The sequence below is a fragment of the Carcharhinus amblyrhynchos genome, chromosome 10 (assembly GCF_965287045.1).
Source record: "Carcharhinus amblyrhynchos chromosome 10, sCarAmb.v2.hapA, whole genome shotgun sequence".
NCBI lineage: Eukaryota > Metazoa > Chordata > Chondrichthyes > Carcharhiniformes > Carcharhinidae > Carcharhinus > Carcharhinus amblyrhynchos.
Genome location: NC_137333.1, coordinates 101752766 through 101779617, shown reverse-complemented (window position 1 = coordinate 101779617; position 26852 = coordinate 101752766). Strand labels below are relative to the sequence as shown.

Here is a 26852-nt window from a genome sequence, read left to right as displayed (position 1 = left end):
CCATCCCACTTGTACGGGTGCACTTCCCTCACAAAGACTTCCCAATGGTCTACAAAAGTAAAACCCTCTGTCTTGCACCAATCCTTCAGCCACGCATTCAGCTGTAGGATCTCATTATTTTTATCCCTGCTATTACTGGGCACTGGCAGCAGCCCAGAGATCACCACCCTGGGGGCCCTGCACTTCAGCCTGGCCCCCAACTCCCTGAACTGCCTACGTATATCCCCCCGCTCTTCCTTCCTACATCCTTCTCTCCTACGTGTATAATTACATCAGCCTGGGTCCCTTGGCCCTTCAAAATTCCCTCTACCCTCTCCAAAACATCCTGTACTCCTGCTCCAGGGAGGCAAACTACCATCCTGGAGTCCCGCTTTTACCCACAGAACCACCTATCAATTCCTTTAACCCTCCCATCCCCCACCACTATCTCACAGCCAGCCCCCTTCTTTCCCTCTGAGGCATTCTGGTCTTCGTCTCTTGCCCTTTTCTACCCCAGTTGTCGCCTTACCCCCGATATTTTGGGAGACTACCTCTGGAGTAGTCTTTGGACCATGACTCCTCTTATTTTTCCCCTTCCTAACAGCAACCCACCCATCCCCCCCGCAGGCTCTGGGATCTCCACGTGACCTTGGTTCCTATCCATTATTACCTCGTTCTCCCTGACTAAAAATAAATCTTCCAGTCTCAGCTCTAACTGCCTAACCCGGGCCCTCAAACGCTGCAACTCCAGACATTTGGTACATATGTGGACTTTCCGGAGACGTGGTGTCTCCAGGAATTCCCACATATTGCACCTAACGCAGCTGACGCGTCTCCCCATGGACCCTGCCATTTACCTGCCCACCCTTAGAGTTATGGACACAGAAATGGAAAACAGGAAAAAATGTGACCAGTAACTCACCGTGCCTAAGCCTGCTCTCGCCTAAGCCCAGTGAGCCCAAGCCCTCACTCTGCACCCACCTCACTCCGCTGCCCACTCCCGACGCTGCCCGCTGTCTACTGCGGCCTTCTTTCTGTGCTCCCGCGCTCCCTTCCCGACTGCTCCCACGCCTAGCTCCCGCTACGGAAAGCGAAAACAAACAAAAACCCCGCAAACCGGCAATAGATCTGATAAAGATCTTTAAAATTACGAGAGGTTTTGATCAGGGCAGCATGGTGGTACAGTGGTTAGTACTGCTGCCTCACAGTGCCAGGGACCTGGGTTCGATTCCCGGTTTGGGTCACAGTCTGTATAGAATTTGCACATTCTCCCCATGTCTGCGTGGGTTTCCTCCGGGTGCTCCAATTTCCTCCCACAGTCCAAAGATGTGCAGTTTAGGTTGATTGGCCATGCTAAATTGACCCTAGTTTTTGGAGGGATTACCAGGATATATATGTAGGGTTACAAGGATAGAGTGGGATTGTTGCCAGTGCATATTCGATGGGCCGAATGGCCCCCTTCTGTACTGTAGGAATTCTGTGATGGAGTGGATATAGGGAGAAGGAGCATACCAAGAGATAACCTTGGGAAATCCAATAAGGAATTCAGAAAACACTAGAATCATAGAAACCCTACAGTACAGAAAGAGGCCCTTCAGCCCATTGAGTCTGCATCGGCCACAATCCCACCCAGGCCCCACCCCCATATCAGTAAATATTTTACCCACTAATCCTCTAACCTATACATCGATGGTCAATTTAGCATGGCCAATCAACCTAACCCGCACATCTTTGGACTGTGGGAGGAAACTGGAGTACCTGAAGGAAACCCACGCAGACACGAGGAGAATGTGCAAACTCCACACAGACAGTGACACAAGCTGGGAATCGAACCCAGGCCCCTAGAGCTGTGAAGCAGCAGTGCTAACCACTGTGCTACCGTGCCGCCAGCTACTATTTGGTGAGAATGCAGAATACACAAACACAAAGCACTGGGCTTAACACTCACCCATCCGTGGGTCTGAAGGCGATGGGCTCCTTGAATCAGAGAGTGCCCAGCCCAGCTCCTACCCACCCATCCCTGTTATACCAGCAGCAGGGGTGGCATTGGGCAGTCCCTCCTGCCTGTGGGTCAAGTGAAACCCTTAATCAGGCGATTAATGTCCCCTTACACACCCCATCCTACTGTCACCAACATTTAATCAGCAACAGAAGAGGCCCTGACCAAGTGACCACCTTTCCCCATGTGGGCTGCTGGTGGGTAAGGGGTGGTCTCTCCCTGGGCTGATCAGAGGACCCCCAAAGTTTTACTGCCCCACCTCCAGATCACCCACGTCCATCGATCCCCCCCCCTCCACCATAAGCTTTCAAACCCCAACACCCACCCCCACTCGGCCCACACCCCTCACTGAATCCTGCCAGTTTAGTACACGCTGAGACCCCCTAACAACACTAAGTGGAAGTTTATTTATTAGTGTCACAAGTTGGCTTACATTAACACTGCAATGAAGTTACTGTGAAAATGATCGCACCCAAAACGCTGGGGAGATGCTGGCTTCTGATTAGCCGATAGTTGTCTATTTCTGTTATTCATCCGTGGGACATGGGCGTCGCTGGCTGGGACAGCACTTATTGCCCTTAAACTGAGGGCATTTTAAGATTCAGCCACATTGCTTTGGCTCTGGAGTCACGTGTAGGCCAGACCAGGTGAGGATGGCAGATTTCCTTCCCTAAAGGGCATTAGTGAACCAGATGGGTTTTTCCGACAATGGTTTTAAAGAAGGAAGAACAAAGAAAATTACAGCAGAGGAACGGGCCTTTCAGCCCTCCAAGCCTGCACCAACCATGCTGCCCGACTGAACTGAAACCCTTCCCGGGGACCATATCCCTCTATTCCCATTCTCTTCACGTATTTGTCAGGACGCGCCTTAAAAATCTCTACCGTATCCGCTTCCACTATCTGCCCCCGGCAGTAAGTTCCAGATACCCACTCTCCTCAACTTCACCGTCATTCCCAATTCCCAATTGAAATTTCACCATCTATCGGGGTGGCATTGAACCTGCTCCTGGGCCTAGACAAACTCACCATCAACAGCTCCAGACAGGCAGCTCGAGGTGGGTCATCAGGCCTAACTGTCAGTCCCTCTACCCTGGCTATATTTGCAGCCGGGTGGCCCTGGAGAAGCAGTATGTGGTATCCATCGGTATCCTGGAGGCCTGTGGCACCTAGTGGGCACCGCAGGAGCTGGGGTTTCTTATTGATCCTTTCAATCACTTTTTGGTTTGAGGTTTAAAGTTTAGTTTGTGATTTAAAAATGTAAGAACTAGGAGCAGGAGTCGGCCATCTGGCCCCTCGAGCCTGCTCCGCCATTCAATAAGATCATGGCTGATCTTTTCATGGACTCAGCTCCACTTACCCACCCGCTCACCATAATCCTTAATTCCTTTACTGTTCAAAAATTTATCTATCCTTGCCTTAAAAACATTCAATGAGGTAGCCTCAACTACTGCACTGGACAGGGAATTCCACAGATTCACAACCCTTTGGGTGAAGAAGTTCCTCCTCAACTCAGTCCTAAATCTGCTCCCCCTTATTTTGAGGCCATGCCCCCTTAGTTCTAGTTTCACCCGCCAGTGGAAACAACTTATCTGCTTCTATCTTATCTATTCCCTTCATAATCCTATACGTTTCTATAAGATCCCCCCTCATTCTCCTGAATTCCAATGAGTATAGTTCCAGTCTATTCAATGTCTCATCATAAGCCAACCCTCTCAACTCTGGTATCAATCTAGTGAATCTCCTCTGCACCCCCTCCAGTGCCAGTATATCCTTTCTCAAGTAAGGAGACCAAAACTGTACACAGTACTCCAGGTGCGGCCTCACCAGCACCTCATACAGCTGCAACATAACCTCACTGTTTTTAAACTCCATCCCTCTAGCAATGAAGGACAAAATTCCATTTGCCTTCTTAATTACCTGCTGCACCTGCAAACCAATCTTTTGTGATTCTTGCACAAGGACACCCAGGTCCCTCTACACAGCAGCATGCTGCAATTTTTTTACCATTGAAATAATAGTCAATTTTGCTGTTATTCGTACCAAAATGGATGACCTTACATTTACCAACATTGTACTCCATCTGCCAGACCCTCATCTACTCATTTAAACTATCAATATCCCATTGTAGACTCTCAGTGCCCTCTTAACTCTTTGCTCTACCACTCATCTTAGTGTTATCTGTGAATTTTGACACACCACACTTAGTCCCGAACTCTAAATCATCTATATAAATTGTAAACAATTTCAATCCAATACAGATCCCTGAGGTACACCACTAGTCACTGATCGCCAACCAGAAAAACACCCATTTAGCCCCACTCTTTGTTTTCTGTTAGTTAACCAATCCTCTATCCATGCTAATACATTACCCACAATGCTGTGCATCTTTATTTTATGCCTTTTGTGCGGCACTTTGTCAAATGCCTTCTGGAATTTCAGATACACCACATCCACAAATTCCTTATTGTCCACTGCATTCGTAATATCCTCAAAGAATTCCAGTAAATCAGTTAAACGTGACCTACTTTTCATGAGCGCATGTTAATGTTACCAATAGGACAATTTATATCCAGATGTCTCACTATTTCTTTCTTGACGAAAGATTCAAGCACTTTCCTGACTGCAGAAGTTAAGCTAACCGGCCTATAGATACTCACCTTTTGTCTACCTCCTATTTTAAACAGTGATGTCACATTTACTGTTTTCCAATCTGTGGGAAACACCCCAGGGTGTATCAAATTCTGGTAAATTATCATTAGTGCATTTGCTATTTCTCCCGCCATCTCTTTTAATACCCTGGGATGCATTCCATCAGGGCCAGGAGACTTGTCTATCTTTAGCCCCATTAACTTGCCCAACACTACCTCTTTCATGCTAATGATAGTTTCTAGGTCCTCACCTGTTTTAGACTCCTTCCACTGTGAAGACCAACATAAAATATCTGTTCAATGTCTCGGTCATTTCCCATTATTAAATCATCTTTCCCATCCTCTAGAGGATCAATGTTTACCTTATCCACTCTTTTTCATATTCTATATTTGTAGAAAGGTTTGCTATCTGTTTTTATATTCTGAGCTAGTTTACGCTCATCAGCTATCTTACTTTCCTTTCTAGCTTTTTTCATGGCTTTCTGTTGACCTTTAAAGATTTCCCAATCCTCTAGTTTCCCATTAATTTTTGCACTTTGTATGCATTTTCTTTCAATTTGATACCCTCCTTTATTTCCTTAAATATTCATGGTTGATTATCTCTTTTTCTACAGTCCTTCCTTATCACTGGTATACACTTCTGCTGAGCACTGTGAAAGGTCACTTTGAAAGTCCTCCACTGTTCCTCAATTGACTCACTATAGAGTTTTTGCTCCCAGTCTATCTTAGCCAACTGCTCCCTCATTCCATTGTAGCCTCCTTTGTTTAAACACAAGACACTGGTATTGGGTTTTACCTTCTCACCCTCCATCTGCTATTTTAAATTCAACCATACTGTGATCGCTCCTTCTGAGACGATCCCTAACCATAAGATCATTAATTATTCCTGATTTGTTTTTGTTGGGGGCAGTATCCTTTCAAAGTTTATTATTTATTTATTAGTCACAGCAGGCTTATATACACACTACAATGAAGGTGCTGTGAAAATCCCCTAGTTGACACACTCCGGCGCCTGTTCAGGTACACTGAGGGGGAATTTAGCATGGCCAATGCACCCTAACCAGCATACCTTTTGGGCTGTGGGAGGAAACTGGAGCACCCAGAGGAAACCCACGCAGACATGGGGAGAACATGCAAGCTCCACACAGACAGTGACCCAAGCCAGGAATCGAACCCGGGTCCCTGGCGCTACCAGGCAGTAGTGCTAACCATTGTGCCACCCCAGGGGCTGCCCTTTAATTTGTCCCTCAGTTTATCTGATTTAGTTTATTTGGTTTTTGGTTTCAAATAAAAGAATTGGTAACAGTGTCCCCTAACTCTCTGGAATGCCCGTCTAATGACAAGCGCACTACGCCACCACCTCCTTGAGGGGCAGAAATCCCACCTTAATTACTAATAGTTAAGGGGTAGCCCGCATTCTCCTTGGCAGCCTTTTTATTCATTTGTGAGACATGGACGTCGCTGGTTGGCCAGCATTTATTGCCCATCCCTAGTTGCCCTTGGTGGGCAGTTGGGAACCAACCACATTGCTGTGGCTCTGGAGTCAAATGTAGGGTAAGGACGGCAGATTTCCTTCCCTAAAGGACATCAGTGAACCAGATGGGCTTTTCTGACAATCGACAATGGTTTTATGGTCATCAGTAGATTCTTAATTTGAGATTTCTTTTTTTTTATTGAATTCAGATTCCACCAGCTGCCGTGGTGGGATTTGAACCTGGGTCCCCAGAGCTGGTTCAACCCTGAGTTCCTGGATTAGCAGTCTAGTGTTAATACCATTAGGCCACCATCTCCCCCATCCCTATCCCTGTGTGGTTAGCGAAGGGAGGGGTGGGGGTCGATTCCAGCGATTTGCGCCAGAGATTGGTCTCAGAATGGACATGTGATAGAAGAGTTTTGACACAGCCGAGCTGTTAGATTTTTGTTTGGAAGTTAAGGAGGTTGCATAGGACTCGGAAAACAAGACGCAAAAAGAAGACAAAGGGATTCGCAGAGTACAAGTCCATAAGTCATCTCAAGCAGCAACTGCAGAGTAAAGCAAACATTAGGGTTTATTTCTAAAGGGACAACTTAAAAAGATAGTATTGATAAATTTCTGGAGAAGCTCAGTAAGCCTACGGGAGAGAAAGGAACAGAGGGTTATGCTGACACAATTAGATGAGCAAGGATAAAGCAGCAGGCAGTAGTCAGGCCAAAAGACCCATTTTATGCATGTATGCGATGCACTTCTATGCAAAAATCTACCTGTACTTGCTTAGATTTGGGCAATGTCCCATGGCCAATTTCAGAGACCATGCCAGCCACACTGCTGGAGTCCCATGTAGATCAGAGTGGGTAAGGGTAATGTCCTAAAGGATGGGTTTTAACAATAATCAATGATAGTTTTGTGGTCACCATTGCTGAGACTAGCTTTATAATTCCAGATTTATTAACTGAATTTAAATCCCACAAGCTGCCATATTGGGATTTGAACCCATGTCCACACTGCCTCTGGATGTTGCGTCACAGCTTTATAAAATTTTGGTTAGGCCACTCTTAGAGTATCGCGTTCAATTCTGGTTGCCACATTGCAGGAAGGATGTGGAGGCTTTGGAGAGGGTACAGAAGAGGTTTACCAGGATGCTGCCTGGATTAGCGGGTATGAGCTATGAGGAGAGGCTGGACAAACTAGGAGTGGCAGAGGCTGAGGGGAGACGGGATAAAAGTCTGTAAAATTATGAGAGGCGTAATAGGGTGGACAGTCAGAACTTTTATCCCAGAGTTGAAATGTCTAATACTAGGGGGCATACACTTAAGGTGGGAAGGGGGGAAAGTTCAAAGGAGAGGTGAGGGACAAGTTTTTTACACAGAGGTAGGGGTCTGGAATGCGTTGCCAGGGCTGGTGTGAAGGTGGCAGATACGATAAGGGCAATTACGAGACTTTTAAATAAGCACATGAATATGCAAGGTGTAGAGGGATATGGACCAAGGGCAGGTAGAAGGGATTAGTTTAATTTGGTGTCATATTCGGCACAACATTGGGGGCTGGAGGGCCTGTTCCTATGCTGCACTGTTCTATGTTCTATGTGCTAAAGCAAAGAGTAGAAACAAGGCAAAAGAGAAAGATATTAATATGGGTAATAATAGCATGACAGGAAGGGTTCAAATCTCAGAGTAAATCAGCAGATAAGGCTAGATTCCACAAAAATAATAAAACTAAAGACTCTGTATCTAAATGCACGTAGGATTCAAAACAAGACAGAACTGATAGTGCAAATAGAAATCACTAAGTATGATGTGATAGCTACTGGATGACAGAGATTGGGACCTGAATATTGAAGGGTTTATGACATCTGGGAAGGACAGGAAGTTAAGAAAAGGTGGAGGGGTGGCTCTGTTAATTAATGATAGTGTTAGCGCATTAGAGAGAGATGAGCGAAGATCAGTAAACTAGGATGTAGAAGCACTTTGGGTTGAGGTGAGAACTTATAAAGGCAAGGACTCACTCGCGGGAGTGGTGTACAAACTCTTAATTGTAACAAGACGGGGGTAGAGTATAAAAGAGGAGATAAAGGGAGCTTGTCAGAAAGGTATTGCAATAATCATGGGGGATTTTAATCTACATATAGATTGAAAAATCAGATGAGCTAAAGTAGCGAAGATGAAGAGTTATATGCTTCTGAGAACAGCATAGAATCCCTATAGTGCAAAAGGAGGCCATTCGGCCCATCGAGTCTACATCTACCACAATTCATCCCGTAACCCCTCATAATTACCCTGTTAATCCCCCAACACTAAGGGGTAATGTTGCACGGCCAATCAACCTAACGCACACATCTTTGGATTGTGGGAGGAAGCCGGAGAACCTGGAGGAAACCCACATAGACACGTGGAAAATGTGCAGACTCCACCCAGACAGTGATCCAAAGCCGGATTTGAACCCGGGTGCCTGACGCTGTGAGGCTAAACACTGTGTCACCCCGCATGTTCTGGAGTTAACCAGAGAGCAGCCTATAGTGGACCTGGTGTTGTGCAATGAGATAGGATTAATTACTAACCTCATAGTGAAGGCACTCCTGGGTAAGAGTGATCCTAATATGATTGAATTTTACATTCAGTTTGAGGGAGAGAAGAGTGTGTCCAAGACTAGCATTTTAAACTTAAATAAGGGTAATTATGAAGGCATGAAAGCAGAGGTAGCTAAAGTGAACTGGCAAATATGCTAAATTGATAGATCAACAGATGTTCAATAGCAGACATTTAAAGGAATATTTCAGAATACATAAAATAGACACATTCCAATGAGAAAGAAAAATTCCAAGGGACGGGCTGATCATCCGTGGTTAACTAAAAAAGCTAAAGACAGTATTAAATTTAAAGAGAAAGCATTATTGTGCAAAGATTAATGGCAGGTCAAAAGATTGGAAACAGTATGAAGAACATCAAAGAATGAGAAAAAGACTGATAAAGAAGGAAAAACTAGAATACAAGAGAAAGATGGCTAGTAATATAAAGATGGATAGTGAGAATTCCTACAGATCTTTCAGTGAGAACTGGGATAACAGAGTATTGGTCCCATAGAAAATGCACCTGGGGAATTAACACCGGAAAGTAGGACTGTGGCGGATGAATTAAACAGGTAGTTTGCATGACCATGGCACAGTGGTTAGCACTGCTGCCTCACAGCGCCAGGGACCCGGGTTCAATTCCGGCCTCGGGTCACTGTCTGTCTAGAGTTTGCACATTCTCCCCATGTCAGTGTGGGTTTCCTCCGGGTGCTCTGGTTTCCTCCCACAGTCCAAAGATGTGTGGGTTAGGTGGATTAGCCATGCTAAATTACCCCTTAGTGCCAGTGGGATTAGCAGGGTAAATGTGTGGGGTTATGGTATAGGGCGTGGGTGGGATTGTGATCAGTGCACAGCCGATGGGCCGAATGGCCTCCTTCTGCACTGTAGGGATCCTATGAATCTTCACTATAGACAACATAAGTAATATCCCAGAAATAGCTACAAATGAGGAAATGCAAGGGAAGAACTCAGCAAAATTACAATCACCAGGGAAGTAGCACTGAGCAAACTGTTTGGCTGATGGGCTGGCAAACCCCCAGGTCCAGATGGACTTCATTTTAAAGTATCGAACAAAGTGGCTAATGAGATATGATGTGGAGTTGCCGGTGTTGGACTGGGGTGGGCTCAGTAAGAAGTCTCACAACACCAAGTTAAAGTCCAACAGGTTTATTTGGTAGCACGAGCTTTTGGAGCGCTGCCCCTTCATCAGATGGTTAACCTCTTTAACCTGTGCTTAACCCTCTCTCCAGTCACATTGTCTGCACCTGTAAAGACTCGATTACCTATTAAGACTCGCATTCCAACCATTAACTTGTAATTAGGTCATGTCTACATATGCCCTGTTTATGAAACAAATCCTGCACTCGCCTGAAGAAGGAGCAGTGCTCTGAAAGTTTGTGATGCCAAATAAACCTGTTGAAGTTTAACCTGGCGTTGTGGGACTACCTGTTAATGAGATAACCGATTTTAACTTTGCAAAATTCTCTAAATTTGGGGAAGGTTCCATTAGAGTGGAAGATAGCAGAAAGGGAGAGACAGAAACTGGAAAACTATAGGCCAGTTAACCTAACACCTGTCAAAGGGAAAATGTTAGAAGCCACTATTGAAGACATTTTTGCAGGACCACCTGGAAGATTCAACATTTTATCGATGACTTGGATGAAGGGACTGAGGGTACAGTCGCTAAATTGACTGAGGGCACAGGGGTAGGAAAGTGAAATGTGAAGAGGACATAAGGAGGCTACCAAAGGACATGGAAAGGCTAAGTGAATGGACAAAAATCTGGCAAATGAAGTATAATGTGGGAAAATGTGAAATTGTCCAATTTGTCAGGAAGAATAAAAGCAAAGTTTAATATCTAAATGGTGAGAGATTGCAGAGCTCTGAGCTGTGCAGGGACCTCGGGGGGGCAATTTTACCATGGTAAAGTTGAGCATAAATGATCAGTGTGATTGGTGCCGGTTTTCGCGACCGGCTTAATTTCACGAGTGCTGGATTCCTGGCTGGGTCACCTTCTCACCGGAAATGGGCGGGAGGCAGGTTCTTACGTGGAAATTTATGATAACGCTATTTTACATCTGCTTAGCGAGCCTGGCACTCAATCTTCTGGGCCCCAACCCCCCTTTTATGACCTCACCAGGAAAGGTTCACACCGACGAGGAACAGACACGCTTCCCATTAACAAGGGGGTGAAAGGTTATCGGGGGGGGTCAGCGGGAATGTGGAGTTGAGGTTACCACCAGACCAGCCGTGATCTTATTCAATGGAGGAGCAAGCTTGAGGGGCCGAGTGGCCTACTCCCTGCTCCTAATTTGTATGCTTTAAACACCACTATCAATTCTCCTCTTCTCTGAAGAGCTTTCTCAGAATGGTGAGTTTCATTGGATCTTGTGTCTGGGGAAAGAAATTAAGAGGAGATAGCTTTGTGCTTGTCTCAAAATGAAAACAAAAAGTGGGAACTTTAAGATCTAGAAAACAAAGGGTGGACTGTTATATCCTGAACAACTGATGGATGGCATGGTGGCACAGTGGTTAGCGCTGCTGCCTCACAGCACCAGGGTCCGGGGTTCGATTCCAGCCTGGGTCACTGCCTGTGTGGAGTCTGCACATTCTCCCTGTGTCTGCCTGGGTTTCCTTTGGGTGCTCTGGTTTCCACCCACAGTCTGAAAGGTGTGCTGGTTAGGTGCATTGGCTGTGCGAAATTCCCCCTCAGGTACCGGACTGTAGCAACTAGGGGATTTTCACAGTAACTTTCTTGCAGTGTTAATGTAAGCCTACTCGTGACACGAATAAATAAAGTTTAAAAACTCATTGAGGGCTATTGGCATGATTTTCTGTGTCCACATTTTGAAATATCATTCCATTGAAATGCCAATTATTCAGAATTTCAGAGGCTGAAACAGTTTTTACATTCACTCAGAGTAGACAGCCCACGGATGAATCCTTATTCTCACTCATCAGCATTGACTAATGATGTGGGATATTAAACCTCCCGGGAACATTCCAGTTTAGACAGTTCTTGGGCCCAAAGTCTGGGATTCATTTCAATTTCCTGCATCCAATCCTGCTGCTTGTCAGCGATCAACATTTCAACAGTCGGTTTTCTTTATTCATTCACAGGACGTGGGTGTTGCTGGCTGGCCAGCATTTATTACCCATGCCTAGTTTCCCTTGAGAAGGTGGTGGTGAGTTGTCTTCTTGAATCACTGCAGTGGGTTGATCCACAATGCCATTAGGGAGGGAGTTCCAGGATTTTGACCCAGCAATTGCGAAGGAACGGCGATATATTTCCAAGTCAGGATGGTGAGTGGCTTGGAGGGGATCTTGCAGTTGGTGGTGTTCCCCATGTATCTGCTGCCCTTGTCCTTCTAGATGGAAGTGGCCGTGGTTTTGGAAGGTGCTGTCGAAGGATCTTTGTGAATTGCTGCAGTGCATCTTGTAGATAGTACACACTGCTGCTACTGAGCATCGGTGGTGGAGGGAGTGGATGTTTGTAGGTGTGGTGCCAAGCAAGCAGGCTGTTTTGTCCTGAATGGTGTTGAGCTTCTTAAGTGTTGTTGGAGCTGCACCCATCCAGGCAAGTGGGAAGTATTCCATCACACTCACAGAATCATAGAGCCCTACAGTGCAGAAAGAGGCCATTCGGCCCATCAAGTCTGCACCGACCACAATCCCACCCTACCACCATATCCCCACGTATTTTACCCGCTAATCCCTCTAACCTACGCATCTCAGGACACCGAGGGGCAATTTTTAGCATGGCCAATCAACCTAACCTGCACATCTTTGGACTGTGGGAGGAAACCGGAGCGCCCGGAGGAAACCCACGCAGACACGAGGAGAATGTGCAAACTCCAAACACTCAGTAACCCGAGCCGGGAATCGAACCCAGGTCCCTGGAGCTGTGAAGCATCAGTGCTAACCACTGTGTCACCGTGCCGCCCTAACTCCTGACTTGAGGCTTGTAGATTGGTTTAATTGACGAGAAACTGGTGCCTGTTTTATTGCGCACTGTTTGTGGTTAGACTGAACTCCCGAGTGAACCATGACCGAGATGCAAAGATTGGCATGCTGTGGAAGTTAGCTTACAACGATTGTGAAAACTAAAATTCCATTATCATAAAAAAAAACTCTGTCAAGTAATGGAAAGTGATTATTCGCCAAACGTGGCCTTCAGTCAGACCAATGCTAATGTATACAGGATAAGCAAGTGTATCCAAAACCTTGTTCCTACATTCCAGATCAGGACAGCAGGATGCAAACAAAGAACAGGTTACCATGGTGATTACCAAATAGCGAGATATGGAGACATACTATGCTAATAAAGGATTGGTTTTCTATTGGACAAGAAAGGGCATAAGGGCTATACTATGATTGGTGCCTAAGTGTGTGAATGAAAGATGTAAAAAAATCTCTTGTCCCTGATTTGCTGTAATTGGCTGTAACTGCTGAGCTGTTTCTCTGTAACGTCAGAACCCGCTCCGGTCAGTCCGATTTGGCCATTGAGAGTTCTCCTCCTGCACAAGTAATTAAAGACCTTGCATTGGATGCCTGGTGTCCAGCACTGTTTGTGTTAAGAGTCGACTGAGTGCTATTACCCAAGAGAACTCTAATGATGTCAACTTTCCTGCGTGCAAACTATGGAAGTAAGTATCTATATCGAGAGCAGCACTTTTGTAATCCAGTTTCCATTTTACTCTGAAGGACTAACAGAATTTATATTGGGATAAAAATATCCACCCTCCCCCTCTCTCGATTGGATCCTGCCCGTGCTCTCATTTTGAACCAAGCACTCAGCTACCCTCTCCTGATTCTTTGTCACACTGAGCGAATGGTTTACGACACCCTTCCGTCACAGTCCTTCTTTCACATAAAATCGCCAGCATCTGACGTTGCCGTTCACAAAAGACAGTAAGTGCTGGAAAGGCTCAGCAGGTCTGTCAGCGTGTATGGAGGGAGTTAACACTTCCAGTCTGGATGACCCTTCTTCAGAATTATTTCCTATCTCCGGCATCCTCCGTATTTGGCTTTTATGATTAAAAATCCACTTCTTAGTAAACATGAGCCCAGATAGAAACATCAAAACTAGAAGCAGGGCTAGGCCATTCGGCCCTTTGAGCCTGTTCTGTCATTTGTTTTGATCACGGTTGATCATCAAATTCAATATCCTGCTTCCCCCTTCCCTCCATGTCCCTGGAACCCTTTAGCCCCAAGAGCTATACCTAATTTCTGCTTGAAATTAGACAATGTTTTGGCTTCAACTGCTTTCTGTGGGAGTGAATTCCACACATTCACCACTCCCTGGGTGAAGACATGTCTCCTCACCTCTGTTCTAAAAGCTTTGCCCCTTATCGTCAAACTATGACCCTTAGTTCAGGACTCCCCCGTCATTGGGAACATTCTTTCTGAACCTACTCTGCCTAACCCTGTTAGAATTTTGTAAGTTTCTATGGGATCCCCTCTCACTCTTCTAAACTCCAGCGAATACAATCCCAAGTGATTGAGTCTGTCCTCATATGAGAGACTTGCAATCCCAGGAACCAGCCTGATCATTAAAAAGAACGTAATTTCACAATAATTGGCACCTTTTCCTTAAAGTGGTGACAGCAGGAAGTGGTGAAATGTCACTATTGTGGGTGTAGTGAAGGACGCCATCTCAATAGCACACAGCTGGACAGAGAGAGGAACATTACTCTGCAGCTAAACACTCATCAGATTTAGTGCAGTGTGGTTAACTATAAAACATTCAGAAGAGGGAGTAGAATGGCACTCTCCATTACTAATATGAACAAACATATTATTAAGTAATTTTAAAAAATCATTAAAGTTGTATTCCCCCTCGAGCAGGTTGTTAAGACGAGGATGATTAATGCAGCCCGCTCCCCCATTTAATTAGGTCACAATTTTATTCAGTTTATTATTTATTTATTAGTGGCTTACATTAACACTGCAGTGAAGTTACTGTGAAAATCCCCTCATCGCCACACTCCGGCACCTGTTCAGGTGCACTGAGGGAGAATTTATCATGGCCAATCCACTTTACCAGCACGTCTTTCGGACAGTGGGAAGAAACCGGGGCACCCGGAGGAAACCCATGCAGACACGGGGAGAACGTGCAGACTCTGCACAGGCAGTGGGTGACCTGAGATGGAAATTGGTGCTGTGAGGCAGCAGTGCTAACTATTGTGCCACCAGGAAATGCACCTCCATCCACCTGACTTAACTCTCTATCCCACAATACCCTTATCCAACAATCACCAATTGGTCCCACTCTGAAAATTGATTGACACTTTGAGAGTTGGGGGGAGTGGGGGGCAGTTGCGTGCTGATGCTTGCGATCGTGGTTTGCCCACTCGGGTAGAATAAAGGATCAGGATAGCCAATGAGGTTAAACCAAGGCTTTACCGAATGCATTTTTTCAAAGCCATCTCTGCCTGGGAGGGGGTGCAATGCCTTAGCCTGTCAGCTTAGATCTTGTTTAATTGAGCCCAGGATAAGATCCAATGTCTTGATAGTTGGGTCTTGTTTGTCCCTCATGTGGGGAGTTCTTTTCATGCACCCAACGAGTAAAACAAACTCAAATTAACTTAGGGGCAAATTAAGAGGGGCAGCCCCCCAAAAAGGAAGGGGGGACGGCCCGAACAGAAACCAAAGTCCAAAGGAAACTTAAAACATTAAATCAAAATGTGATTATAAGGGTCTATAACACACGCCAGCCCCTGCGGTGCCCAGCGGGCACGGAAGCCCTCATGTGGGGACCATGATTGGACCTAATTTCAGTTGACTTTTTTGATTAGAAATAAAGTGCTCAAAGGCACTCATAAAAAAAAGTCCTTTTAACATTTTTCTATGATCGCCTCAATCGTTCCTCAATTTACTTCTGAACCTGCAGGTATCCTCACAGTTATTAGGACTCTGTAATATACAGGGTCACATTAGAGACTCATAATTAAAGCTGTTGCTCAGAACCGGTTGTAGCAATTCACCCAACATTTATCCAACATGCCTTTACAAAAGAAGGTCCAGAGAGAGATGATGTCTTTTGTTGAGGTTCAACTCCATGACGCAGTACTCACTGCACTATAGCTGTTCCCAGGGACGGAGCTCACTGCATTATAACTGTTCCCAGGACGGGGACTCTATGCTTTACAGCTGTTTCCAGGGATGGGGACTTTGTGCTCTGCGGGCTATTCCCAGGGATGGGGACTTTGTGTTCTACAGGCTGTTTCCAGGGATGGGGACTTTGTGCTCTACGGGCTATTCCCAGGGATGGAGACTTTGTGCTCTATGGGCTGTTCCCAGGGACGGGGACTCTGTGCTCTACAGGCTGTTCCCAGGAACGGGGACTCTGTGCTCTATGGGCTGTTCCCAGGGATACGGACTCTGTGCTCTACGGGCTGCCCCCAGGGACACACCGAGACAAACATTAACTGCTGCTGGAGGGTCATCAACTCAGTGAAAGATACTCTCTGGTCTTCCCAAAACTGAAGCACCCAGAAAAAAACCATGCAGACATGGGGAGAATGTGCAGACTCCACAGAGACAGTGATCCAAGCCGGGAATTGAACCCAGTCCCTTGCACTGTAAGGCAACAGCACTAACCACTGTGCCATCGTGCTGCATTTACACACACATGCTGAAAGCCACATATATTCCCAGACAGCACCCTGTCCTTTACAGACAGATGCACTTCCTTGCAATGCACCAATTAAGAAAAGCCAGGGGGTCCACTACTCCCTGGTTCATTCCCCATGGCAATGCCTTGACCAATCAGACCTGACCTGCCTAGTGCGAATTTAAACTAAAGCTTAGCTGTTAATTATGCCCTGATGCAATCTCCATGACAACACATCTACCAATCACAGACGACTTGCCAATCAATCAGCACTCTTTTCTCATGCATTATAAATTGTTGTTCCCTTTAGAATTGGTGTTCTTGCACACCTGATCAGTGCAAGATGAAAACCTTCAACAGCATGTGTCTTTTTCAGTAATACTCAATTTATAGCCTCGTTGGTATCTGTGCTACCTGATCTATGGTCTGGGATTCTCCAACCTCACCCGTGGCCGGGATTCTCCAGTCTTGCTGCAATGAACGGAGATTTGGCTGAGCGTCAAATTTTCCAGTCTCACTGGCAGTGGCAGGGCTGGAGAGTTCCAGCCAATGTGAAGAACTTAAAAAAAAACACAAATACAGAAAGTAATGCTATGCTGTGACCAAATTACCTAATAGAGGAGATAGTGAGAACAAAATAAGCAGCCTGTGCACCAAAAAGTAGCCCCCCCACCCCCCGCAAATCTAAAAGAAACTCACAAGAGAATTGCAAGAAGATCACTCGAAAAATGAACTATTTTGACCCCTGTGGGACAGGTGACGAAGCACTCATTCAAAGGACTTAAAAGGAGCAGGTTAGTGGGCTGGGAGATTTAGTGAGGCAGTCCCAAAGCTTAGGGCCCAAACGACTGACGTCCTCTAAGTGTTCCGGTTTCCTCCCACACTCCAAAGATGTGCAGGTTAGGTGCATTGGCCACGCTAAATTGCCCTTTATTGTCCCAGGATGTGTAGGCTAGGGGGATTGTTATTATCATTGTTTTACATTATTGTTAGAATTGTAGATCATACAATCCTGCAGTGCAGAAGGAGGCCATTTGGCCCATCGAGTCTACACCAACCACAATCCCACCAGACTCTGTCCCCATAACCCCATGCATTTACCCTAGCTTGTACCCCTGACACTAAGGGGCAACTTTAGCACAGCCGATCCACCTAATATACATATCTTTGGACTGTGGGAGGAAACCGGAGCCACCCAAAGGAAACCCACACAGATACAGGGAGAACATGCAAACTCCACACAGAAACTGACCCAAGCTGGGAATCAAACTCAGGTCCCTGGCTGTGTGAGGTAGCAGTGCTAACCACTGTGCCATCGTTTCAAAATAAATACATGGTTTAAAGTTTATGTTTAACCTCTGTTTATTCATGTTACAAGTTACATTAACACTGCAGTGAAGTTACTGTGAAAATCCCCAAGTGTGGGTTGTGGGGATAGGGCCTGGGTAGAATCCTCTGTTGGGGGAAATCAATGCAGACTTGATGGGCCGAATGGCTCCCTATTCTTCTATATTTATTTTATTTTTTAGTTACAAATAGGCTTACATTAACACTGCAATGAAGCTACTGTGAAAATCCCCCAGTTGCCACACTCCGGCACCTGTTTGGGTACACGCAGGGCGAATTTAGCACGGCCAATACATTTAACCAGTACGTCTTTCAGACTGCGGGAGGAAACCGGAGCACCCCGGAGGAAACCCAAGCAGACACGGGGAGAACATGCAGACTACACACAGTGACCCAAGTCGGAAGTCGAACCCAAGTCCCTGGCGCTGTGAGGCAGTAGCGCTAACCATCGTGCCACCCCTTCTGCACAGGAGAGATTTTATTATTCATTCCAGCGTCCTGATCAATAATTATTCACACAACCAGCAACACCAATATCTGACCATGGTCACACTGCTGCTTATGGCATCTTGCTATGCGCTTTTCTTACATTGCACAGTCGTGGGAGGGTATGTGAAAGGCGCTGTGAAAATGCAACTTCCATCTCTCTCACTAACATTCCTTAAATCACCCCCAGTCCATTGTAGCTAAGCCTTCGTTGGTAAATGTTAGCATTGCCAGGGGAGATGCCAGTCTGTGTGTGTGTGTGTGTGGACTCTGCTGTTCCCAAGGCGATGTTTGCGATCCCTTTGCTGATCCTATGTTGATGGAGTGTTTTTTTTTTCCTCTCTCTGTCGGGATTTGGGGAGGGGTCCATAATCAGTAAAGATAAATTTGCAGCTTTTAAACAGAGAGAGGGGAAATCCCGTCTTCTCTCTCTCTCGCAATAAGGCAGACCCATCCTGTAGCTAACTTCATTTCATTCCGACGTGGCAAACACTGTATGTTTATAATCTTTGCAGTCTGAGCTCTATAGAAAATGTTAATACTCAGGCAGAGACGCAACTCGTTCTTAGGAAGGCGACATCGACCTGTATCAAAGTGAAATGTATCCAACTCACACTGTTACTTATTCACCATATGTTAAAACAAAACCTCCCACAGACTCCTGAATAAAGACTGCATTATTACTGTTCCATTAGAAATATTCCCCCAGTCAACATTCTGACCATTCACAATTTAAAATCTCACTTACTGTCTTCCTTTCAAAAAGTGTCAAATTGTTGTCCCCGTGTTAATCCAGCAGTCCACATAGAAATACTTGTACACACACAGGCGCGGAACTTTCTGCTCACAAATAAAGAACCTTTTACATAACCCAGTCTGCAGAGGATTCTGAGCTGTTGAAAGGGGGAGGAGTACAGGGAGAGAGAGACAGACAGACAGACAGAGAGAGAGAGTTAGGTTAGCCTCGCCTCAAAGTGGCCCCAAACTCTGAGCAGGGACAAGAGCGCAGAGTGGGGGCAATGCTCTCAACACACTCTGAATATACAGAGAGCTAATGACAGCTGGAGAGGGGGAGTCTAGAGAGAGGGGTCAGGGGAGAGAGGGATGAAGAGAGGGAGGGGGAGATGGGGAGGGGGAGATGGGAGATGGGGAGGGAGGGAGATGGAGAGGGAGGGAGATGGAGAAGGAGGGAGGGGGAGATGAGGAAGGGAGGTTGGAGATGGGGGGGGAGATGGGATGGGGGAGATGGGGGAGATGGGGAGGGGAGGGAGATAGGGAGGGAAATAGGGGAGGGAGAGAGGGGGAGATGGGGAGGGAGAGAGATGGGGAGGGAGGGAAATAGGGAGGGAGATGGAGGAGAGAGGGGGAATGGGGAAGGGAGGGGGAGATGGGGAGGGGAGGGGGAGATGGGATGGGGAGATGAGGAGGGGGAGATGGGGAGGGGAAGATGGGGAGATAGGGAGGGGAGGGGGAGATGGGGAGAGGAAGGCGGAGGGGAGAGGGAGATGGGATAGGGGAGATGGGGAGGGGAGGGGGGCTGATGGAGGAGAGGAGGGAGGGAGCAGATGGGGAGGGGAGGGAGTTGAGAGGGAGGGAGGGAGGAAGGGGAGAGACAAAAGGGACAGGAAGATAGGGGGGTGAGATGGAAAGAGGGACAGGGAGACAGGAGGGAGGGGAAGAGAGGATTGAGGAGATGGGGAGGAAGGAGGTGAGGGAAGAAGAGGGGGGTAAACAAGGAGGAAGGGAGGGGTATAGAGAGAAGGAGGGGGTAAAAGGGGAAGGGGAGAGAGATAGAGGGGAGTGTGAGGGATGGGGGAACGAGACGGAGGAGGGACAATAATGAGGGAGGAAGCATGTGAGAGGGAGGGAGGGGAAAAGGAGTGAGAGAAGGGAGAGAAGAGGGTTTGAGGCGGGTGAGAGAGGGTGATGTTGGGGAGAGAAGGAGGGAAAGGGGCAAAGAGAGAGAGGGAGTTAGGGAGAGGGGGTGAGGGACAGAGATGGGGGGAAGAGGGGGGAGTGAGGGAGGGAGATGGGAGAGAGAGAAATGAGGGAGGGAGTTGGGGAAAGGGGGGAGTGAGGGAGGGAGATGGGAAGAGAGGGGGGATTGGAGGATGTGAAAGAGACAGGGAGGGGAAAAGGAAGAGTAGAGGGAGGTGGAAGAGCGAGAGAGGGGACAGAGAGAGAGGAGGGTGCAGTGTGAGGGGGGAAGAGAGGGGGGAATAAGGGAAAAATGATACTTTGTGAGAGGAAGAGGGAAAAAGCAAGGAGGACAAAGAGGCTTACTCACTCCGTGAGTCGTGTCTGTTGGCTGCTGTGCAGTGATCAAATTCTCGTTGTAACAGAATGCTGTCGCTGGCAGCTTTCTCTAACACATTGCTATTGTTGCAGGAACAGTCAGTATAGTGAGTCTGCCTCTAATCCCATTCCAATATCAACTGAGTCCCGGTGGAAAGGCCACTGACCTGAAACATTAACTCTTTCTCTCACTCTCCCCAGAGGAAGTGAGCCCTGCTGTTTTGGATTTCCAGAATCCATGACTATGTTGCCCCTGTTCCAGTGTGAATTCTGCCCCCTGCACCCAATGTAAAAAAACACATTGAGTAACAAAAAGAATGGAGTAAAACACAAAAGTGCTACTCGCCGTCTGACAGGTTGTTAAGATTGAGTGTGATTGAAGTGTGAAGGGGATTTCTGATAATGCTGGCTGGTTCTCTGCATTCATAAAATCCCCACAGTGCAGAAGAAAGCCATTTGGCCCATCAAGCCTGCACCAACTCTCTTGTGGAATATCCTATCTAGTCCCATCCTTGCCTTAACCCTGTAACCCTGCATGCTAACCCCACTAATCCCCCTCACCTACACTTTGGACACTGAGGGACAATTTAACATGACCAATCCACCTAACCTGCACATCTGTGGAATTCCCTGCCCAGTGAAGCAGTTGAGGCTACCTCATAGAATGTTTTTAAGGCAAGGATAGATAAATTTTTGACCAGTAAAGGAATTATGGTGAGCGGGTGGGTAAGTGGAGCTGATTCCACAAAAAGATCAGCCATGATCTTATTGAATGGTGGAGCAGGCTCGAGGGGCCAGGTGGCTGACTCCTGCTCCTAGTTCTTATGTTGTTATGTTTTATTATCTTTGGATTGTGGGAGGAAACCGGAGCACCGGAGGAAATCCACACAGAGATGGGGAGAACGTGCAAACTCCACACAGTCACCTGAGGTAGAATTGAACCCTGAGGTTTCCTGGCATTGTAAGGTAGCAGTGCTAACCACTGTGTCACCATGCCACCCGTAAGCACTGTGCTATCCATAAGTACTGTGCCATCCATAACCACTGTGCCACCTACCCAGGATGTCAACTACCCAGCACCTAAAGTGTTAACGCCCGCCAACTGCTCAGGTTAAGCTCAGCTAACTGAACAGCTGAGGAAATTGGAGCATTTATACAACACTGCCTCTGGTAACCAGACAGTTATTGTTTTAATATAATCCTCAGGAATGTGGGCCTCACCTGGGCAGCTGGCATTTAATGCCTTTGCCCGGGTCATGTGTGGTTAGCATGGCTACTTTCGAACAACACATTGATGTGGGACTGCAGTAACATCAAAGCCTAGGAAGGCAGGTTCCCTTCTCTCCCAGCTATGAGGGGCCACATGAGGCCCACCTGGATTCCGAGTGCGGCCCTACCAGACATTTTGTTGACCGTTGTTCCTGCGCAGGGATTGCCACGTTCCGCTGATTCCATTCTGCTTAGTTTATTTCCTCCCGGTGTGACTGAAGTGATTCACTCGTAAAGCAAGAGCGAGGGAAGTGAGGGGCATTGAGGGAGGGTGATGGGGAAAGGGGGGGGAGCGAGGGAGAGAGATGGAGAGAAGGGGAAGCAAGGGAGGGAGATGGGGAGGGGTGGAGTGTGGGAGGGAGATGGGGAGAGGGGGGAAGTGAGGGAAGGTGATGGGGAAAGGGGGGAAGTGAGGAAGGGTGATGGGGAAAGGGAGGAGTGAGAGAGGGAGATGGAGAGAAGGGGAAGCGAGGGAGGGAGATGGGCCTTATGACAGTGGTGGGCAACCTGGGCTAGTGAGTGGGCCATTTGAGTAGCCCTCCTTCATCTCAGTGGGCCTTAAGTTCGAAATTGGGCTTGTTCACTAACTGTGACCCCATGAATACTAAAGATGTGTAGGTTAATCGGACTGGCCATTCTGAATTGCCCCTCAGTGGTCAAAGATTGGCCATAGTAAATGCGGGGATGGGGTGGAGGTATGGTCTTGGGTAAGATACTCTTTCAGGGAGTCAGTGCAGGCTCAAAGGGCTGAACGGCTTCCTTCTGCACTGTAGGGGTTCTAATATATCCAGTCAGAGTTAGCAACCTAATTTAAGCGTCCGGTCATCAAAGTCAATGTTTATGAATGGATGTTTTTGTCAAAGACGTTTCAGCCTTTTTTTTTCCTTCTTGTAACTATCTGAACAAAGGGTTGTTTTGTCACAAGTTTCCTGTATCCTTTATTTTTGATACACAATGGATATTAATAATAAACACTTTCTGCCAGACATTAGATTTGAAAGTAAAGTGTGAGGGATTTTGATGGCACCGGAAGCCACAGGCTAAACAGCTCACAATCTTTCAACGAAATGTTTTCTGAATGTCCCATGGCTCAATTAACGCTGCCTTAATAGAAAAGCAAAACACTGCAGATGCTGAAAATCATAGAATTATAGAATTCCTACAGTGCAGAAGGAGGCCACTCGGTCCATCGAGTCTGCACCAACAACAGTCCCATCTATTCCCGTAACCCAATGTATTTACCCTGCTAATCCCTTTGACACTAGGGTCAATTTTTGGGAAGCACGGTGGCACAGTGGTTAGCACTGCTGCCTCACAGCGCCAGGGACCTGGGTTCGATTCCTGGTTTGGGTCACCATCTGTGCAGAGCCTTCACATTTTCCCCGTGTCTGCGTGGGTTTCCTCTGGGTGCTCTGGTTTCCTCTCACAGTCCAAAAAAATGCGCCAGTTGGATGGATTGGCCATGCTAAATTCTCCCTCAGTGTATCCAAACAGGCGCCAGAGTGTGGCAGCTAGGGGATTTTCACAGTAACTTCATTGCATTGTTAATGTAAGCCTACTTGTGAGAAATAAATCAACTGTAAACTTTTATCATGGCCAATCAACCTAACTTGCATATTTTGGATTGCGGGAGGAAACTGGAGCACCCGGAGGAAACCCATGCAGACATGGGGAGAACTTGCAAACTGCACACAGACAGTGACCTGAGGCTGGAATTGAACTCGGGTCCCTGGCGCTGTGAGGCAGCAGGGCTAACCATGCTGCCACCGTGTCACCCAAATGCAAAATAAAAACAGAAAGTGCTGGATATGCTCAGCAGGTCTGGTAGCATCAATGGATAGAGAAAGAGAGTTCATGTTTCGAGTCTGATATTATTTATCACTTGAATGGGTGTAAATTGAGAGAGGTGGATACTCAGCATGACCTTGGTGTCCTCGCGCAGTAGTCGCTGAAAGTAAGCGCTCAGGTACAGCAGATGGTAAAGAAGACAAACGATATGTTGCCCTTCCTAGCGAGAGAATTTGAGTATAGAGATAAGGATGTTTTGCTGCAATTGTACAGGGTGTTGTTGAGGCCACACCTGGAGTATTGTGTGCAGTTTTGGTGTCCTTACCTGAGGAAGGATGTCCTTGCTGTAGAGAGAGTACAGTGACGGTTTACCAGGCTGATTCCTCGGGTGGCAGGTTTGTCATACGAGGAGAAACTAAGCCGGTTAGGGTTATATTCACTGGAGTTCAGAAGAGTGGGAGGGGATCTCGTAGGAACGTATAAATTTCTAACAGGCTAGGCAGAGTAGACTCAGAAAGAATGTTCCCAATGGTGGGGGGAGTCCAGAACTAGGGGTCATAGTTTGAGGATAAAAAGTAAACCTTTAATGACTGAGGTGAGGTGAAATTTCTTCACCCAGGGGGTGGTGAATGTGTGGGATTCACTCCCACGGCAAGTAGTTGAGGCCAAAACATTGACTGTTTCCAAGAAGAAATTAGATATAGCTCTTGGGGCTAAAGGGATCAAGGGATATGGGAGGAAGAGGGGATCTGGATATTGAATCCAGTGATCACTCATGATCACAATGAATGGCGGAGCAGGCTCAAATGGCCTCCTCCTGCTTCTAGTTTCTGCCTTCCTATGTTTCCGTGCCTCTCTTCTGAGCTGCCTTCCTCAGCGCTGATGAACGAACATCGAACATCGTTCTAATAATCGTGAAGGCAATGCAGCATCAGGCCCCCGCCCCACCTCTAAATAACTCTCAACCAGCCAAATAATCTTGTCAACAGCCATTGTCACGCATTCATGTGTAAAGGACATGGACAAAGAGCAACAGGTTAAGCCAGCCAGTGAGCATCAGCAATGGGAACTCCAGCAAGGGTCAAGTTAGCAAGAGGACGGATTGGCACAGTGGTCAGGAAACTGGAAAGGGGTTTACTATAAAGAGTCGGCAAATTCCTGTTCTGGGGAGGAGGTAGACATGAGCTGGAATCTGCCCTGTGGAGGGCATTATCCGTGGAGTTGTGGAGGTTTAGTGTTGTCACTGAGCAGGAAGTATTTGGTACGACCAGTTAGTTGTGCTGGGATGGGGTTTTCTATGTTTCGTTTGCAATGAAATGTAAACTGACAACAAGCCAAAAAGAAGAGCTGCTGACTTCCCTGTACCTTTCCACCGGGCTCCCAAACTCATTCTGACCAGGAAATAACAGTAAGAAGTCTCACAACATCAGGTTAAAGTCCAACAGGTTTGTTTGGTAGCACAAGCCACTAGCTTTTGGAGCACTTGCTGCCCCTTCATCAGATGAGTGGGATTTCAGTTCACAAACAGGACACATAAAGACACAAGCTCAATTTACAAAATAATGGTTGGAATGCGAGTCTTTACAGACTCATCAGGAAATAACATCACATCAGGAAATAACAACCAGCACTCCACCAAGGCATGTCACGGAGACCCGCCAAGATAGAATTTCATACAACCCCTAGAGTGCAGAGAGAGGTCATTTGGCCCATCGAGTCTGCCCCAACAACAACCCCACCCAGACTCTGGGGGGAGGGGGTGAGGGGGGGTGCAAAGCAGCCGCTGAACGGTCAGCGAGTGGGAAGCATGCCGATTCCCATTGTTTTATTTTGGGTTTTCCCACAGCGAAGGGAAGGTGAGAGGCCAGGTAAAGGGGGGGGGGGGTGGTGCGCAGGGATCGGGGAGGGAATGAGCTGGTGCTGTGCGATAGGATAGGGAATCGCTAACGGGAATCTCCGAGCTGGTTCACGGAAGAAAAAAGTTGAGAGCCAAGGAACTCCTGCAGTGATGTCCTCGAGTTAAGCGTCAATTAATTCAGGGCAGCACGGTGGCACAGTGGTTAGCACTGCTGCCTCACAGCCCCAGGGACCTGGGTTCGATTCCCGACTTGGGTCACTGCCTGTGCGGAGTCTGCACATTCTCCCCGTGTCTGTGTGGGTTTCCTCCAAATTTCCTCCTATGCTCCAAAGATGTGCGGGTTAGATGAATTGGCCATGCTAAATTGCCCCTTAGTGTCAGGGGGACTAGCTAGGGTAAATGCATGGGGATAGGAGGTGGATGGGGATTGTGGTTAGTGCAGACTCGATGGGCTGAATGGCCCTCTTCTGCACTGATGAATAATCTTAATAAACATAGTTGAAAGTTGGAGTCAGATTAATAGCGTGTCCATGTGAAATTCAATGTAAATGTTTGTAGCGAAACTCGATCAGCTGGATTAGGGTAAGATGATACTGTGATCAGAGTTGAATACCTGGTTCTGTACAGTTAGTGCTGGAAGAAGTAGGTTGGCTATAGTGTGAGAACCTGAGTAACCCAAGACATACCAATGCTTCTGGTTTTGCCAGCACGCACCAGTGCTCACAGTGGCAATGTCAGTTCAATTGCTTTGAGTGAGCAAGTTGCCCGTGACCGTCAGATTTGAATATATTGTCTCTCACCAGGCCTTTGTTTGAAGATCGATATCTTTCCCATCCCTTGTCTGACTGGGAGAAATGAATTTACCTTTCCCTTGCCCCCGGTTTTTGCTGCTTTGTTACAGCGAGAAACTAAATTTAAGTTTATTTATGAGTGTCACAATTAGGCTTACATTAACACTGTAATAAAAATCTCCTAGTCGCCACACTCCGGCACCTGTTTGGGTACACGGAGGAAGAATTTAGCATTGACCAATGCACCTAACCAGCACATCTTTGGACTGTGGGAGGACTGCGCTTTCTTTGCTACCAGATAAACCTGTTGGACTTTAACCTGGTGTTGTGAGACTTTTTACTGTGGGAGGAAACCAGAGCACCCGGAAGGAACCCAGGCAGACACAGGAAGAAACCCAGGCAGACACAGGAAGGACATGCATACTCCGCACAGATAGTGACCCAAGCCAGGACTGGAACCCAGATTCCTGTCACTTTGAGGCAGCAGTGCTAACTACTGTGCCACCGTGCCACCCTTTACTTCCCTTAGTCATCTCTCTACAGATGTTATCTTTCTACAGAACCTGCTGAGATTTTCCAACACGTTCCGTTTTTGTCCCTTAGGCATTGCCTTGAGAAATGGCCCCAGATTTTGTAAACCCCATTATTTCAGTAAGAGTGTAGAACTCAGGGGCAGTGAAAGGATTAGAAGAAAGTTCTGACACCAATTTTCCACTGCTGGTTTTTTTTTTCTT

At 46.9% G+C, this 26852-nt stretch overlaps 1 protein-coding gene across 2 annotated transcripts in view; it reads right to left on the bottom strand.

The window, feature by feature from the left end:
- The window catches only part of gdpd4a (glycerophosphodiester phosphodiesterase domain containing 4a), an 87506-nt gene extending 67082 nt beyond the window's left edge, over nucleotides 1-20424 (bottom strand). The window contains exons 1-2 of one of the 2 annotated variants that reach the window (XM_080197981.1): nucleotides 20405-20424; nucleotides 18866-18957 (exon numbers count right to left, since the gene is read on the bottom strand). The gene's annotated coding sequence lies outside the window, so the exon portion shown is untranslated. Of the gene's footprint in view, nucleotides 1-18865; nucleotides 19001-20404 lie in introns of those variants that run through there. The other variant, XM_080197980.1, reaches the window with a different exon arrangement.
- Nucleotides 20425-26852: the final 6428 nt, after the last annotated feature.